At 41.9% G+C, this 15,760-nt stretch overlaps 1 long non-coding RNA gene across 1 annotated transcript in view; it reads right to left on the bottom strand.

Moving 5' to 3' along the window:
* The window catches only part of LOC126640015 (uncharacterized), a 39,215-nt gene extending 26,820 nt beyond the window's left edge, over nt 1-12,395 (bottom strand). Inside the window, exon 1 of the long non-coding RNA XR_007628924.1 lies at nt 12,204-12,395. This is a non-coding gene — a long non-coding RNA (uncharacterized LOC126640015). The remainder of the gene's footprint in view (nt 1-12,203) is intronic.
* Nucleotides 12,396-15,760: the final 3,365 nt, after the last annotated feature.

The following is a 15,760-nucleotide window of genomic DNA, read 5'->3' as shown; positions in this document are numbered from 1 at the left end:
AACTGACTTCACAATCTCCTTCATGAGTATTGGCTCTGAGAAACAAATCTTATGAGTAGGGCATGGAGTTTTATTTTATCAGATTTTTTTTCTTTATTTTTTCCCTAAATTTTAGCAGTAACACCAAAAGCATAGCAGGGAAAAACAAAAGAAGAAAGCATGATTGCAAGGCCAGGTTTCCTAGTGTGGGTGCCTGGGTAGAAACCAGAATCAATCTTTACACATGCAAACGAGCAACATGTTTATCCAACGTGCTCAATGCCATTGGTCTCAGAGAGAGTTGTGGTATGCTGTGCACTATAAAAAAAGTCATGTGTCTTTCCCTGGGCTGGATTTAGTGTCATGTGTGTATGTATTAACCACAGAATTAAATTCTAGTCATTCTGGGCTCCCTCCTGTAGTCAATAACAGCTCAACTAAGCTGCTTCAGATATCTGCATTATGTGGGATAGATTCCACCCTAAAGTCTGTTTATTTGCTCTGACTATGAAGAGATTCTACACATCCAGGTTACACACAGACATGCATCATCTGTCAGATGCATCCCTTCACAACTAAGTTTAAACATGGTTTGAAGGGCAGCATTCATTGATCAAGTGCGGACAGCTGCAATGCTGACAACTACATTAACTCTCTTTTTGTACTCAGTACAAACAAACAGGTGTCTTTAGGGTGCAATTTATATAACATTAAAGCAGACAATTAAAATAGGTCAGAGTGATCACTCCCTGAAAGTCTCTGATTGCACTGACTGGGAGGGGAGCCTGTGACAAGAAGCTGAGGTGTGAATGCTGGGTGGGATGAGCTCCACACTTAAAATTCATCTATAGCCTCATTTTGGTTGGAACAGGGAACCAGAAGCAGCCAAAAATTAGAAAGCTCACAATGTGACCAAACCTAAGCAACGTGGCACAACCCAACTTTCCAAGATTTCTTGGGAAAACACAGGTGCCTGTGAACTTGCTCAGCACAAAACCCTCTACTTTTGCAGTACTATCATCTTACTGTGGGATCAGTACACAACCATTAGCTAAAGCTAACAAAACAAACTGGCTGATATTTTGTTAGGCAGGTACCAATGTGTGTGCCGCTCTCGCAGCTGTAACGAGGAATAAACCAATAATAGCTGATTCTGGATGATATGAATCTGAGGAAATTAATCCAGCTAGAAGTGATTTAAAACATTAAAGCTCCAAATCCTCACGGGATCATAGTATTAGGCAATTCCTTAGCAGAGTGCACATCACCCAAAGCTTATGAAAATATTTTCGGAAAGAGCCACAGGAAGCGTTACATCATTGGAGACAGCACAGAATGCAGCAAGTCAGGAAATGTGACTCCATGCCTGTCTCAGCCTGGTACCCGTGTCCTGCCTGCCTGAATCCAGTCAGTTTGTCTCCTGTTCCTCTTCCTCTCTTTGCTTGCCTTGCCTGTGTAGGACTGTGAGCTCCTCTCTCATGTTTATCCAGAGCTGTGCCCTGTGACAGCATCACTCATAAAAACGTGGGACTGACAACCAACCCCTCAGCATGTTATTATTGTCTTAGGTGGTCAAAAGATACATTAGGGACACACTGAAGGTGTTTAATTCTCATACCCATGGGAGATGAAGACTGTGGCAGGCAAACTGGTAAGGAAGTGTAAATAACCGTATCACAGCTGACAAACCCTTCCCGCTTTCTGCAGCCAGGCACATTCTCTGCAATGCACAGTTAATCATTTTGCCAAATCATTTTTTTTAACGTATTTTTTCCTGAACCACAAGTTGCTCCCATGATGTGTTTGAACATAGGGAAAGGCAGCTGTGTCTCCTTGTTGCAGCTTCTTAGGCTGCAGCAGGGAGGAGGGAGCCAGATTGAAGATTTCCAGGTCAATCTTTCAAATGTAAGAGTCACTCTGGAGAGGGACATCTCCAGTGAAGAGCCACGAACAACTTGAATTTGACTTCCTCAGTGGTAAACACAGCCTTATAATCATAGCCTCGGTTTGTAAGTCAGACAACATCTGTTATGGCCAGTGGTTCACCTTCACAGAGCAGGTTTTTTTTTTTCTCTGTCTCATCCACAGTCTACACTGGAAAGGAATTTCTATTAGGTTTAAAAACCAAACAAATAAAAAAAAACCTACAAAGATACATAACCAGGGAAGCCATGGATCAGAAAAAAACATGATTTCCCATCTCCTTTTCTAAATTTTCCCATTATTTCTGATTACATGCCTTCAAGTATTCAGTCTCCCTGAGCCCTCAGGTCTCTAGATGCACAGCAGATTTAGCCATGACAAGATGTCAAACTCCTGACTCAGACTCCTGATTTCAGACAAGTGTGACTACAGTGAAAATCAGGGTTTAAAATCTGTCGTGAAAGAAAACAGGAAAATTTAACCCAGCCTTCAATACTAAGCCTTAACATGTCACAGCCTCCTGGCTGTGGGCTTGCTTTATTCACAAAATAAGTACCCATTTCAATACAGCAATGAGAAAATTGTTCCGTGTTTTCATCAGGAAGTATGTATAGGTGGAAACTATGTTATATCTACCATGCTCTGTGAAATCCCACGTGGAATGTGCAGCATGAAGGTCTAACATTTTAATTTTGCTATGTCTGACTGCAAGTCTACTGTGACAGCTTGGTACCTATGGCTGTTTCAAGGGATAAGGTGTGCTTCAGCCTCAGCCTGCATTACAAAGAGGAAAAGTTCTTTTCAGATGCACATTCACAATACCCAACTAAAGGTATTTTTTGCATTTCTGCTTCTATGGTGTGAAGGATCTCATGACCATTAGATTTGATCTTTATCTTTAAAGTATTATAAATGACATGATAGTTAAGTCTGTAAAATCTGCCTTGACTGAGAGAAATGCAGTCTTTTATCTATTTAAGAAATGGTAAAGAATCAATTTATTTACAGTCTATATGCATAGGATATTCATGAAACTGTGGTGGGAGATAAATAATTTTTCACTCAAAACTGCCATAATTCAGTGGTGGATAAATGGGGATAAACCACAGTTGACTAAAAAAAGGTGTAAATTTTGAACTGCTACTAACCACTAAGATGGTTTGTCCAGGGGTGAAGTGGTACTTTTTGAAGACCTTATACCAAGATTAAGGTCTATATAATCCCAGGAGAAGTCATGGATGGAGGAAGAAGCATAGGGTTAGAGCTAAAACTAGTTATATGTTTGACCACAGGAAATTCCCATAATGGTGTCCATCACACTTAAGCCTTACCCACAGAAAAACTTCTATCCTCAACCATGTCATCATTTTATCCATCTTCCCCACCTTATTCTTTACCTTTTAACCAACAAGGAGCATCATTCTTTCTCTCTCCTTCCTTCTGTTTGGAATATTTCCTTTTCAACACTTTCATTTCCTTTCAACCCAACTGTGACACTGCTCTAACAGCAACATTGCTTTTGGTCTGCTTTCCTTCTCCAGTGTCCAGCCCTGTTATAAGAAGGGGTGACACCCTTGTTACAGGATGCAGTAAGGTTGCCAGAGGGATCTTCCCTTTGTGTGTTTCCCTCTTCCCCTCTTCACAGAGCCTGCGGCCAAGGGTGGGTGATAAAGATGCTGCTTCAGGCCTCAAGTCTGCCACAATCCACAGAGGAATTATATTAAGGACTCAGTTCTACAAAGCATTAAACCCCATGCAGTTTGTGTAGCCCATTAGAGGGCAAATTGTCTAATAAAGAACAGAATGGAATAAATCCTTGAGAGGTGACAGCTCTGCAGAAAACACCTGTAGAGCCTGAACAATGATGACAAGGGCTAGCACCTCTCTGAAATTACTTTTTCTGTCTCTATCCAAGACCATTCAGCTACTTCCAAGGGGAAAATTTAGCCCTGTACATCCCTTGCTCCTATCACTTATTTAACACATTCTGCAAGACTCCTGCATCCGAATGGTCTTTTGGACGCCACTGGCACCATTGCTGAACTCAATGTTAACCATATTTAAGGAGTCACTAGTCTTTCTTTCTAGGAACCCTTAGGATTTGGTTTTCCCCAACTACAGCCTCTCCATAGCCACGTTAAAAATAGGCTTGGTAATACTTTTCACATTTGTAGGCTGTCACAAACGGTTAGCAGGGAGGGAGTCATTCAAACACACATGACTTTATAATTAAGGCACCTAACTCTTATAAACCCCATTTTTCACAGAAGCAGTGACTTTTAATAAAGTGCAGTGGAGCTGTGGGGGATTCTGTGGTTTCTGCGTGCAGGCCTCGTGCGAACATTTCGACCCTCAGCCCTGACCACAGAGACCACAGTCATCAGGAGGAATATTTATTTCCACTCCAGCACTTGTCTGGTCTGGTGGACAAGCCCCTGAGCATGGAGAGGCTGAGGGAAGCAAATGGCAGTCATTTCCCTTTGCTGGGCCTCAGTTTCTCCATCTATAAAATTGGGATAATGATTTCTTCTTCTTTGGAAAGCTCCCTTGAGAGCAAGGGATGAACTGAGCAAGATGTTAATTTTTTGGATGGGGTCACTGAGGTGTTCAACTGATGAAGTTTGAGACCGAGGTGGAAATGAAGTCCAGGAGCCATGAATCCCATTTCTGTTCTTGCTTTGAGGGATGAAACTCCTTTTATTCCCTGGCCTTCTGAGGAGTAGGATGCAAGAAATTAAAACCTGGAAATTAAACTGATGAAGCTCTTTTATTTGGATCAGTTGGAGGATCACATGATGAAAGCACTCTGGTTCTCTCCATGCACGTAGTAACAACACACTCAAAGCTGGAAAACCCAGACAAAATTAAGAGAGCCATTAGATAATCACTAAAAATTAATTTAACTTCACTGTAAAGGGTATTATTTTCAGTTTACCTGCTGAGCAAAGCCAAGGAAAATATCTGATTATCAGCGTGATGACAATAGGTCATTCACAGTGTGAATTAGAAGATCAGATGCTGCCAGTGCTGCCTGTCAGCATTCACTGACTTGTCACAGGGCACCAGCACTGGCACGAAGACACTGCACAGTGAGAAAATGGGATGTTGGAGAGACACAGGCCACCTCTTGCTTGGAATGCCTTTCTGGCTGCGAGTCAGGGTGCCCTCACTGGGACATTGGCACCTCAATTCTTCTGCTTCCTGTTCACCAGCAGGTTGAAAAATCCTCACTTTTAGCTAATCCTTTGTCTACTCTTGAGCATGCAAAGTGTGACTTTTGGTGGCCATTTGAACTCTTGTTGGGGGATCTCTGTGACAGGTAACAAGCCTCACACTGAAGGAAAAAGCAATAGATTCATCATTGGCACTTGCAGACTTCTGACACTGTCTCATATTCACTTTCCTAATCAGGTGAGGGAAACATGGGCCTAGATAAAGCTGCTGGAGAGTGAGGACAGGGCTGCAGATATATGCACCAGGAGAGCAGTTATCAATGGCTCATTGTCAAAACAGAAAGCGGTGCTGGAAAGCCAGAAAACACAGCCTGGGAGGACAGATTGATCGAGTTACATTTATTAGCCAAAGGAGAGCCTTGGTGGGATATAAGTGCCTTTGAGCACAGAAAAGGCTGTTAAAAACACACTGGTACAATCCATCCTCGCTGGCAGGATAAGGAAAGCCTTTACGTTGCTGCAAAGAAAAATTCAAACCAGATAGGAAAAAAAATTTATGAGGATCGAGAACATCAGTAGACTCAAGACTGTGAAATCTCCATCCTTGGGGGTCTTTAAACACAGGCTGGATAAACTTTTGCCAGGAAAAACAGGTATAAGGGGCTCTGTTTAAGATAGGCAGCGCTGCTACAGGCTTTCTGTGTGTGTTTGAGTGATGCCCTGAGGCTTGATGTGCTTCTGGCCAGGCTTTGTGCACTGGGTACGGGCTGCTGGTGGCTCAGTGCAGCACACAGAGATAATCCACTCCCAAGATGCCTGAAAAATGTGAGTTTATTTTATGTCAGGCAAGACTGGGGCTTTTCCAGGAGATACTGTGGTTGTGTGATGCAATTGAATGGCCAGGTGGGAAAAAAGCAGCACTGAGCAAAGGACATGAGTCTGGGTCATGGGCAGATCTCAGCCTTTTCTCCTTGCTTCCCTCAAGGTCATCTCATTGGCAGATGAGCTGATGTGGTTTCCCCAAAACAATGATTTTGGCCTTAGCTGGGATGCTTTAGGAATGCAAGCTGGGTCTTTGTCTTACTGGGGTGAGCTCTACACCCAGCAAATAGAACAGCACTGGAGAGAGGGAAAGTAAAATGGTGAAATCACCCCAAGAAATGTGTGGAGGGGAGGTAGCAAAGAAATCACAGAATCACAGAATCATAGAATGGTTTGGGTTGGAAGGGACCTTAAAGATCATCTTGTTCTAACCCTCTGCCATGGGCAGGGACACCTTCCACTATCCCAGGTTGCTCCAAACCCCATCTAATCTGCCTTGAACACTTCCAAGGATGGGGCAGCCACAGTTTCTCTGGGCAACCTGTGCCAGGGCCTCATCACCCTAATGGTTTGGGGATTCTCAGCAAAGGTGTTATGTGGGTAATCTTGGGGTTTTAGGAATCACATAGAAAAAATGGAAGTAATTGCAAAAATACAAGTATAAAATAGATTTAAATACAAAACAGACTCAAATATTTAATTTCTTTGGTCTCAGTGGCCATATAGTAGCAGCAGACATCTTTGGGGAAGGTGCTTTGCAAGGATTAATGGCCAGATGGGGGTTAACAGGCCACAGCTGTACTATGATCCTGAGCTCCACCCTAAATTAACGATCTTCTGAGGACATATCCTTAAATTAGAGGAAATGACAGGTTTAAATTGGCATGTGCCACACACAGTGCAGTGGCAAGCCCAACAGTTAGTATAATTTTTAATACAGCCATAGAAAACACCTTTTTATACTAATAGAATAAATCATGTTCTCAACACCTGGAGTTTACACCAGCCAACCTGTAATAACGTATTAATGCATAGCAGTTGCACATCCTGTTACAGAGCAGCAATAAAATGGTGAGGGACCCAAGGGGACAGGTTTTAGCTCCAGCACGACTTGCTGGCGGCTGCAGATCACCACTCCCCAGTAGTGCAGCTGTACCTGCACCACCACACCACAGACCAGGGACTTGTTTTCCTTCCTAGATGTCCATGGGATTTTATATATATATATTTTTTTCCTTCTTTCCTGACCATGTAGACTTCCATTCAGGAGAATATTATTATTTGCAGTCTTCCTTTAAGAGTGTGCTCTAATTACACCAACTGTCAAGACTATTTCAGGTCGGATGGGTGGCAGATGATGCCCCTGGTCCTTGCAAATGGAGCCATGGTGGCAAGATGCCCCATCCCTGGAAGTGTTCAAGGTCAGGCTGGATGGGACTTTGAGCAACCTGGTCTAGTGGAAGTGTCCCTGCCCAAAGCAGGGGGTTGGAATTAAATGACCTTTAAGGTCCCTTCCAACCCAAACCATTCAATGATTCTATGATTCTACATACTTAGCAGCATAAGGGTACTTCTGAGTAGCCTTCAAGGAGAAGTAAGTGGAAAAATGGATCACTTTCTTCCTCTCAGAGGTATTCCAAGTTGCCCATGGTGTCAGGTAGACCTCAGTAAATTGGTCAACCACAGGTCCACGTGGTGCTCTGAAAGCAACATGTTCCTTTCTTAAATGAAAACCTGAAATTCTGATTTCAGCCATGAAGCTGCTGCTTCCAGGAGGAGATTTTTGTACATTTACAAGTATCATCAGTCAAGAAAACTCGAATATTACCTTTTGTGTGGTACCTTTACTGTTCAGCAAAAAATCAGAGATCTGGAGGGATTAAACCAGAGACTGTCTTGATAACTGCGGAGGGTTTACCTGAGATCACATTTTAATCTTTCTTGCTTTCTATTGTGTAGAATATAAGAATTGTGTCCAAACCACAGAGGGAACTCTAAGCCAGTAACTGCCTTCATCAGGACTCAATGTCTTCCTAAGGCACCAAAATATTTGGGGTTTCCAAATCAGAAGAAACAAACTCAGCACCTGATAAAGCAGCTGCTGTGCTGGACTCATCTCTGTGCAAGAAGAAAACCAGTTTTGCAAAGCAGTGGTGGTCAGTTTTTCAGTCACAGAGTTATTGCAGCTTCTGTACCATCTTTTCATTTGAATGTTGGGGCCTCCAGGCTTCTCATTACCATGATTATCATAACTATTTTAAAAAGACTGGGTCCACAAATTCATTCCCATGATACAGCTATAATGAACTGAGGCACTGAGAGGTCTGGATGTGAGCCCAGGTCTCCAGAAAGCCATTTCAGTGCCTTCACCTTCCACATGTGTTGGTAAGGGGGCTAGGAAAGCATCTGCTTTCCTTAAAAAATAAATTAATCAGTAAATGTGCCAAATCTGATATGATGCAAATTTAATATAATACCAAATGGATGAACAGCTAGTTAGGAAAAGCAGCAAAAGCCCTTATTTCTAGATTTGGAGTGATATCACCAACGATGCCTTTGACAAGGAGGTAAACAGGAAAAGCTGAGTTGGCTGAAAGTCTAAGAAACAGGGAGGGAAAAGTCCACGTTTACCACATGGAAAAGGGCAGACAAAGGCAGCACAGAACTGAATGTTATTTTCAACATTCCCAAAAGGGGATGAGACAGGATAGAGGGTTAAAGACATAACAACACTTAAAAAAGACTTTAAACAAGTACTTACTAGTATTTCTGAGGGCATTTAGACTCTGGTTCTCTTTGTCTGAGCAAGGAAAGGAGAGAAAGAACCACTGGCTCGTGGGCATTGCTGTGTGGAAAACTTTGCCAGATTTTGTCTTTTTCTTCTTATCCCCACAGCAAACCTTTATCCAACCTGAGAGTGGTCTGATGCTCCTCTGAAAATAAACTCCCAAAGACACGTACATGTGTTTTCTGTCCCCACAACTTGACAGCTTTCCTCCTCTGGAAACACATTAGGATTGTTCTCCTCAGAGTTATAGAGACAGTCACTGAATTTGGATGAAACAGTTGATCAGGAACCGACAGAATAAGGGTGATTTATTGGTTATCTGGGACCCAGTGCTGCAATCAAGATCAATATGAAGTCATTGATAATATGATAATAACTCTCTCAACAGGCTGAGGGAATTGAGGGTATTCACCTGCAGAAGAGAAGGCTCCTGGGAAGCCTCAGAGCCCCTTCCTAACAGGGGATCCAAGAGAGCTGGAGAGGGACTTTGGACAAGGGCCTGGAGTGACAGGAGAAGGGGCAATGGCTTCAAACTGACAGAGGTCAGGGTTAGATGGGGCATTAGGAAGAAATTCTTGGCTCTGAGGGCGGTGAGGCCCTGGCACAGGTTGCCCAGAGAAGCTGTGGCTGTCCTATCCCTGGAAGTGTCCAAGGCCAGGTTGGACAGGACTTGGAGCAATGTTGGATAGTAGAAGGTGTCCCTGCCCACGGCAGGAGGTTGGAACAAGATGATGTTTTAAGGTCTCTTTCCAACCCAAACCATTCTGTGATTCTATGATGGCTAATGGAACACAGGCAGCAGGGTCCTGCATGGCACCCATGAAAAACTGTCAGTATAAAAAAAATCAGACAATCCAGTGCTTCTGAGCAGAACCTATGCCTCTTGCATTCTTATTACCTCAGTGACTTGACCAGAGATTCCATACATTGCTTTATCTCCTGGTTGTCACATCAAACCTGGCACTGCAAGACTTGGTTGCCACAGGTTGTGCTGCAGAACTGGTGCTCCACACGTACAGCGAGGAGCCAACTGCTTTCCCCCAAACAGAAAACATCAAATAGTGCAACTTCAGACTGGATTTCATGGGTCCTACTTGACGAGGAATTCTTTCTGCCACGAGAACAACAGGATATAGCCCTGGGTGAACAGAAAACCTACACTTTGAGTCATGGAGTGGTGCAACTCATCAAATCAAGCTCCAGAAAACTCCCAAGCTCTGCAATTGCAGGCTGCCAGTGGCTGATCTGGGAAATGCTCCATTGGGGCTCACTTCTTTTCCCATCCAAGCCTCAAGAGCTGTCATTTAATTAATTCAGGGGAAAAAAGGTTTGACCCATAAGATGAGCACTTTTTGTAAGGAAAAAAATATACCTCCTTTTCTGGCATAAGTTTGTATCACTACAGGATTCCAAACATATGAGATACAAATTTTAACCTTATTTTTTTTTTTAATATATATTACATGCAAATTGAGGGACTATCTCTGACCTTCCAAGCAAAGTTGAATAGTAATGGTTTTAGTATCCATAAATTTTTGGGTGTCACTTGCTAGTAAAATGTTGGATAGGAAAAACAGGGGGAAATAGCCTATCCATATGAAAACAATAATCATGTAATATTTATTGTCTGGGATTGAAATGTTTCAAATATTCAAAGCAATAAAACGTCAGGAAAAGCTGGACTTCCTGATGTAAAAAGGCCATAAATTTCTTCCTTCATAAGACACAAGGAGGGGGGAAAAAAAAAATCAATGTGACATTTTACGCTAAAGAAAGAAAGAGAAAAAGAAAGAAAAAATGAAAGAAAGAAAAGAAAAAACCACACACTTGAATCCAAGTTAAAGCAGTGGAGAACCCCTGGAGGGCACAATCCACTTACCTCTGGGAGGCTGCAGGAAGGAAATGGCAGCCAAGAGCACGACTCATGTATTGTAAAATATAAGGACATTTCATAACAATTTAAGGGAGCAATGAGGTATCTCTGCAGTGTCCGGCTCAGACAACTCCCTTCAGCGTTAAGAGCTATAAAAGTACCTGCTGTTGCCCTCCATGCACAGACTGGGGGCTTATTCCCAGCCCTCTGAGATCTCTCCCTCTCAAACCGTATTTTGTTGACTTTAAAAAAAAACAACAAACCACTGCCAACAAAAAAAGCAACTTTCAAATTCAAAAGTGCCTTTTACACCCAGGTCAAAGATTTTTTTTTTTCCCCAAAACTTCAGGAAGTTTCACAACCTCTTAAAGATCCACAGTGTGCAAGAGAAAAATGACAGACGGCAAAAAAACCAAAATTAAATTACTTCTACAAAGTAAAAATCTTTTATCTTTACAAGGATAAAATACTTTCATTGCAGAGAGAGGGAGGCATCAAAACAGGGCTACATTGTCCTTTGGATTTGTAAAAGCAGAGCCGGTTTTTGGAATTCAGTCTTCATGAAAAATATGAATATATATATTCAGATTTATTTAATATATATGCATATAAATTAATATATTTTCTATGCTTCTCCTGCTCGGCTATGAATAAAGTTTTAATAACAGGCTCTTTAAGTGCTGCATTAATTTTGCACTGCCTTCAGGACCACCAAAGAAACCAACTAAGATGCAAAATCCCTTCAGACCGTGCACCACAACTACATACCAAAGCGCAAATAAAACAAGCCTCAACAAAATAAAAATGAATCCAGCATCATCTACGAGCCCAACTTCAACACTGTAAAAAAGCACCTATAAAAACCAGCCATGGCAAAAACTGGGAAGCTCTGGACTTTGGCCAAGAATTCAAAAGTTTGGCTGCTTGTACCAAATTTTATCTTCACGGCCATAACATTGGGAAGACTGTAACCTGCAAGTGTGGCCTCTCCTCCTCTCACAGTCCAGCCAAGACCTTCCTGCCTCTCACTGACAGTAGCCCACACTCGATCCCAAGCTATTTCCTACATAAGCCCCACGCCCAGACACGAGGATATTGTCCTCTGCTTCACAGACACCTGGCCAAAGAGGTTTAGCAGGATTTGAGCAACTAACAAATATTTAAACTCCAGAGTCCGCGTGGAATAATTTTCACACTGCTCCCATTAACCCGTGTGTGGATGGAGTGTTGGCCATTTCCTGTATGATTTTGTTGCAGGGACAACATTAATTCTCTCTCTCCTGGACACATTAACAGAGCAACTTGGACTAGCTTAGATGGCAACAACTATTTGGGTACTGTGAATAAAAGTGATCAACTCAGACTCTGCCCCAAAATACATGTGCCCTTAAAATGTGAAAGGTTTTTAACTCAGTAGTCAAAAACAACAGCTGTAGAGGACAGAGAGCTGTTTACCACTGTATTGGCTCTGAAACCTGACCTCATATGAGAAATAGCTATTCTTAACTATTTCACTGCCACAGTTCTGTTCAACAAAGAGTGGAAATAATAATGATGTAACCGTCAAAGGGGAAAAATAAATATATTTCCTCTAGTGACATGCTGCTGAGCCCATTCAGACCAAGATTATTTCGTTCTGTCTTACCTTGGAGTATTCAGTGTTGTGGTTCTTGATCTTCCAGTGGAAGAATCTGTCATGTTTTTCCTCTTGGGCTTGTGCCTGATTTACACAGTGAGGAGACCAGTGGGATGCTCATGAGTTTGAGGGAGACTTCAAGGCTGACCTCAACTGTTTGCTGTTCAAGTTCAAGCTCTACAGGAGTCATGTATCGGTTTTGCCACCATCCCAGAAAAGATGAGTAAGAACAGCACCCTCCATGGAGAAACTGACTGTCAGAGACCCTTTCCCAGGTGCTCAAACTACTCCTTAATAATTGCTTCCATTTATTTGTGTTCTGTCTACACCAAAATCTGCTGAGCAGTGAAAACTTAGCACTTCGCTGATAACATTCCAAAACAGAGGAACAGAAATGCTTTTAATATTAAAGTAAGGACAACCTGACATGGAGAACACTAAACAGATCTTGTCTAATTTAATAAAATTAGTTACTTGAAGCTGCAACAAAATTTGAGCACGAGTAGCAGGTTTAGTCACTGGTGAGCAAGGATAATCTGAGCAAGGGAGCTCAGGGGAGAAGCTTGGCTGCAGCCTTTCTGCTCTGAACACCTTCCTTCTCCTTCTGCAGCCATGGTTCGGATTTGTTTTCACCTCAGCTTGACACACAGTTGCTGCCATTTCATTTGCAGATCTGAGGAAATCATGTCAGTACAAGAAATGCAATAGTTTTGGAGTTTTTTTGTTTTGTTTTGTTTTGCAGATTAATTAAATAGTTATGGAAATAAGAGCTAAACAGAACTGGTTTGAGCCAACTTGCTTTATTGGCTGTTGACTATCTGAATCTTGCTACAGCTTCTGGTTTCTTGCACCTTCTCTTCTCCCAGGTCTGGTTGCAGGCTGAAGATCAGCCACCACCACTTCAGCAGCACTTCATTATGCTCAGACCCAGCTCATTTATGAAAAATTAACATTTTACTTTATCTTTGTCAACACCCATCACAGCTGCTACCCCAGTTAAAACAAGGCATTTCTGTTTCTTAATTGTGTTTCTCTTGTTTCTTGCAGCTCTGAGGCACTCCTCAAAGGCAGTTCGGGAGATGAAGGTAGGAACACTCTGGCAATGCCAAAGTAATGAGTTTGTTCCTCATGGTGATTTTTGATGCAGGAATCCAGCAGAGTGTGGAGGAGGGAAAGCGTCCCACAGTCCACGTTCTGGTGGAAGCGTATCATTTGTGTTTCTGCACAGGGCCACTAAGTGGCCGTGGCACATCTCAGCTGGAAGGGCTTAAAGCTTTGAGGCCTGGACTGGATCCAAATTGAGTGGCTGCATTCCTCCACCCCCAAATCCCCTCGTGGATCCAGCTGGAGGCTGCTTTTGCACCTTTCTCTCCTAACCTGCAGGACTGGTTTATATGCTGACACACCTATAGCTTTCAATGCAGAGGGAAGACAATTCAAAACTGAGAGCATCAGTATGGATTTGGGAAATCCAGGTTTTCAGAACCATCCCAGGTCTCCCAACATGGGGCCCATCATTTAGTCTTTCCACTTAGAAGAAATGGAGATAACAACACATTATTATTGTTTTAAAGTGGTGCTGTGGGCATGAACACATGGAAACCTGTGAGGCACTCAGATATTACAGTAATCAAAGTCATACATGGACCAAAAATTGACAGATCTCATCTTCACAAAACCAGCAACAAAATCTGCAAAGCATCTGGATGAAGACAAGTCCAGAAATATGCAGATATTGGTATAAGACTCTTGTGCCAATATTTCTGTCTGATAGGAGTTAAGACGAATTATCAATCACAAATAGAGAACTATAAAATGTAAAATGAAACTGTATTATTATAATTTTAGTTCTTGATTTTCCTTATTTATCTTTCCAGCTCCCTTCCACTGCTAATCTATCTTGTTTAAGAAAAATAGTATATAAGTATAGTGGAGCTTGATTACTGAGAATAACTATTAATGTAGTGTCTCAGAGCACTCTCTAGACAGTTAAAAAGCTTTTAACAGTAAAATATGAAGGTTTCCTTCAAATTTGCAGTCATCTGCCTTCTAAAACTTTGTTTCAGTTGCCAACATTTCAGTGATTTATAGAAGCCAAAGTATCTGATTTTTGTCTCCCCACAAGAGATGAGAGCTATTTTTTCTTATTTTGTAAAGGCAACATCATTATCTTAAGCAGAAAAAGAAAAAAGTTAAGAGCTACATTAGAGATACAGCCTTCAAAATAATTTTTAAGGCATCTGGCCTTATTTAAACCATCAAATTTACATTCAATTCCTTCAGGGATGGCTCCGCTGCTTTGCGCTGGCTCCGTGCCCTCTGAATAAAGCCCTGGATTTAATGCATGCCACCACTGCCTTTCCCTGGCTGCTCGGGGTGGATATATAGTAGAGGTATAAAAAATAGAGGTATAAAAACCTGAACCTTGGACAAGATGATTCACTCAGGCAAAAAAAAAAAAACCCAAACAAAACAACAAACCCTCAACCCTGTAACTGTTTAAGTTTCAACTAGAGGTGAGACTTGTGACTAATGCCACTATCTATTTATTCTTAAATAATTATTAGAAGTGTTTAGGTACTATGAAACATTCTGTATGAGCTGGATGGGAATCTATAAAACATTTTATGAGATCTACACAGGGCCGATGGCAGAACCTTAATACAACACAAAAGTTCATCTACGCTCAAGAAATGCCAAACCCCACTTTTTTATTCTGCTCCCCCCTCAGGGAGGGTTGACACTTGACAAAGAGGAGTGTGCTCTGAAAACCCAGGGGGGCACATTCTGCAGGGTCTGAGTGTCTCTGGAGAAACACAGAGCTCTGTCAGCTTCTCTCGATTTCCAGAGGAAGGCAAAACTCTTTTAAAGGGTTTTATTCTCTCAGGAAAGCCTGAGGAAGGACAGGTCAAGAAATGAGATGAAGCCCAACCGGAAATTTGCATTGTGCCTCCATCACCTCTGACAAGTTTTAAGCTGAATTATTATCCCTGTTTTGTGCATGGCTGGAGTAAAAATCTGAAAACTGAGGTAGTAAAACCACCCAGCAGGGCAGGTACTGAACTGACAGTAAAAGTCACACTCCCTTTTTACACAGCCTTATTCCTACTGAAATAGATGCTTCCCTTCTTCAGGTAACTACTGTGAAATAATCAACATCACCTGATCCATTCACTGTAAATCCAGGCTAAGAATCAAAATGACTTGCAAGTTGAAATTATGCAGGAATAAAGCTATTCATATGCAGCCATTTAACTGAATCTCAAACCGATTTTTGTACATATCATAAAAATGTGTAGCACCAGCTTAAACATACATCTCTGTTTCTGCAGCATGGGAACTGGTGCTAAGACACACTCCAAATGCAGCACGAATATTACTGGCTGCTTTTTTGTTTTAAACAGAGTTAAAGAAAACTCTGAAAATGAGAAAAAAGAAAAAAAGTAATTACTTCCCAAAATAAGAATAAACTGGGTTAGTCCAAGATAGGGAGACATAACCTACCTTGTTTGACTCTAAATTCAGCTCCCTGACTTGTACAGAGAAGTGAAAGGTTATTATATGGG

Source organism: Myiozetetes cayanensis, unplaced genomic scaffold (assembly GCF_022539395.1).
Source record: "Myiozetetes cayanensis isolate MyiCay16 unplaced genomic scaffold, myiCay2020 scf2-11, whole genome shotgun sequence".
NCBI classification, from domain to species: Eukaryota; Metazoa; Chordata; class Aves; order Passeriformes; family Tyrannidae; genus Myiozetetes; species Myiozetetes cayanensis.
The sequence above is the reverse complement of the archived record's forward strand: the minus strand, read 5'-3'. Positions and strand labels throughout refer to the sequence as shown.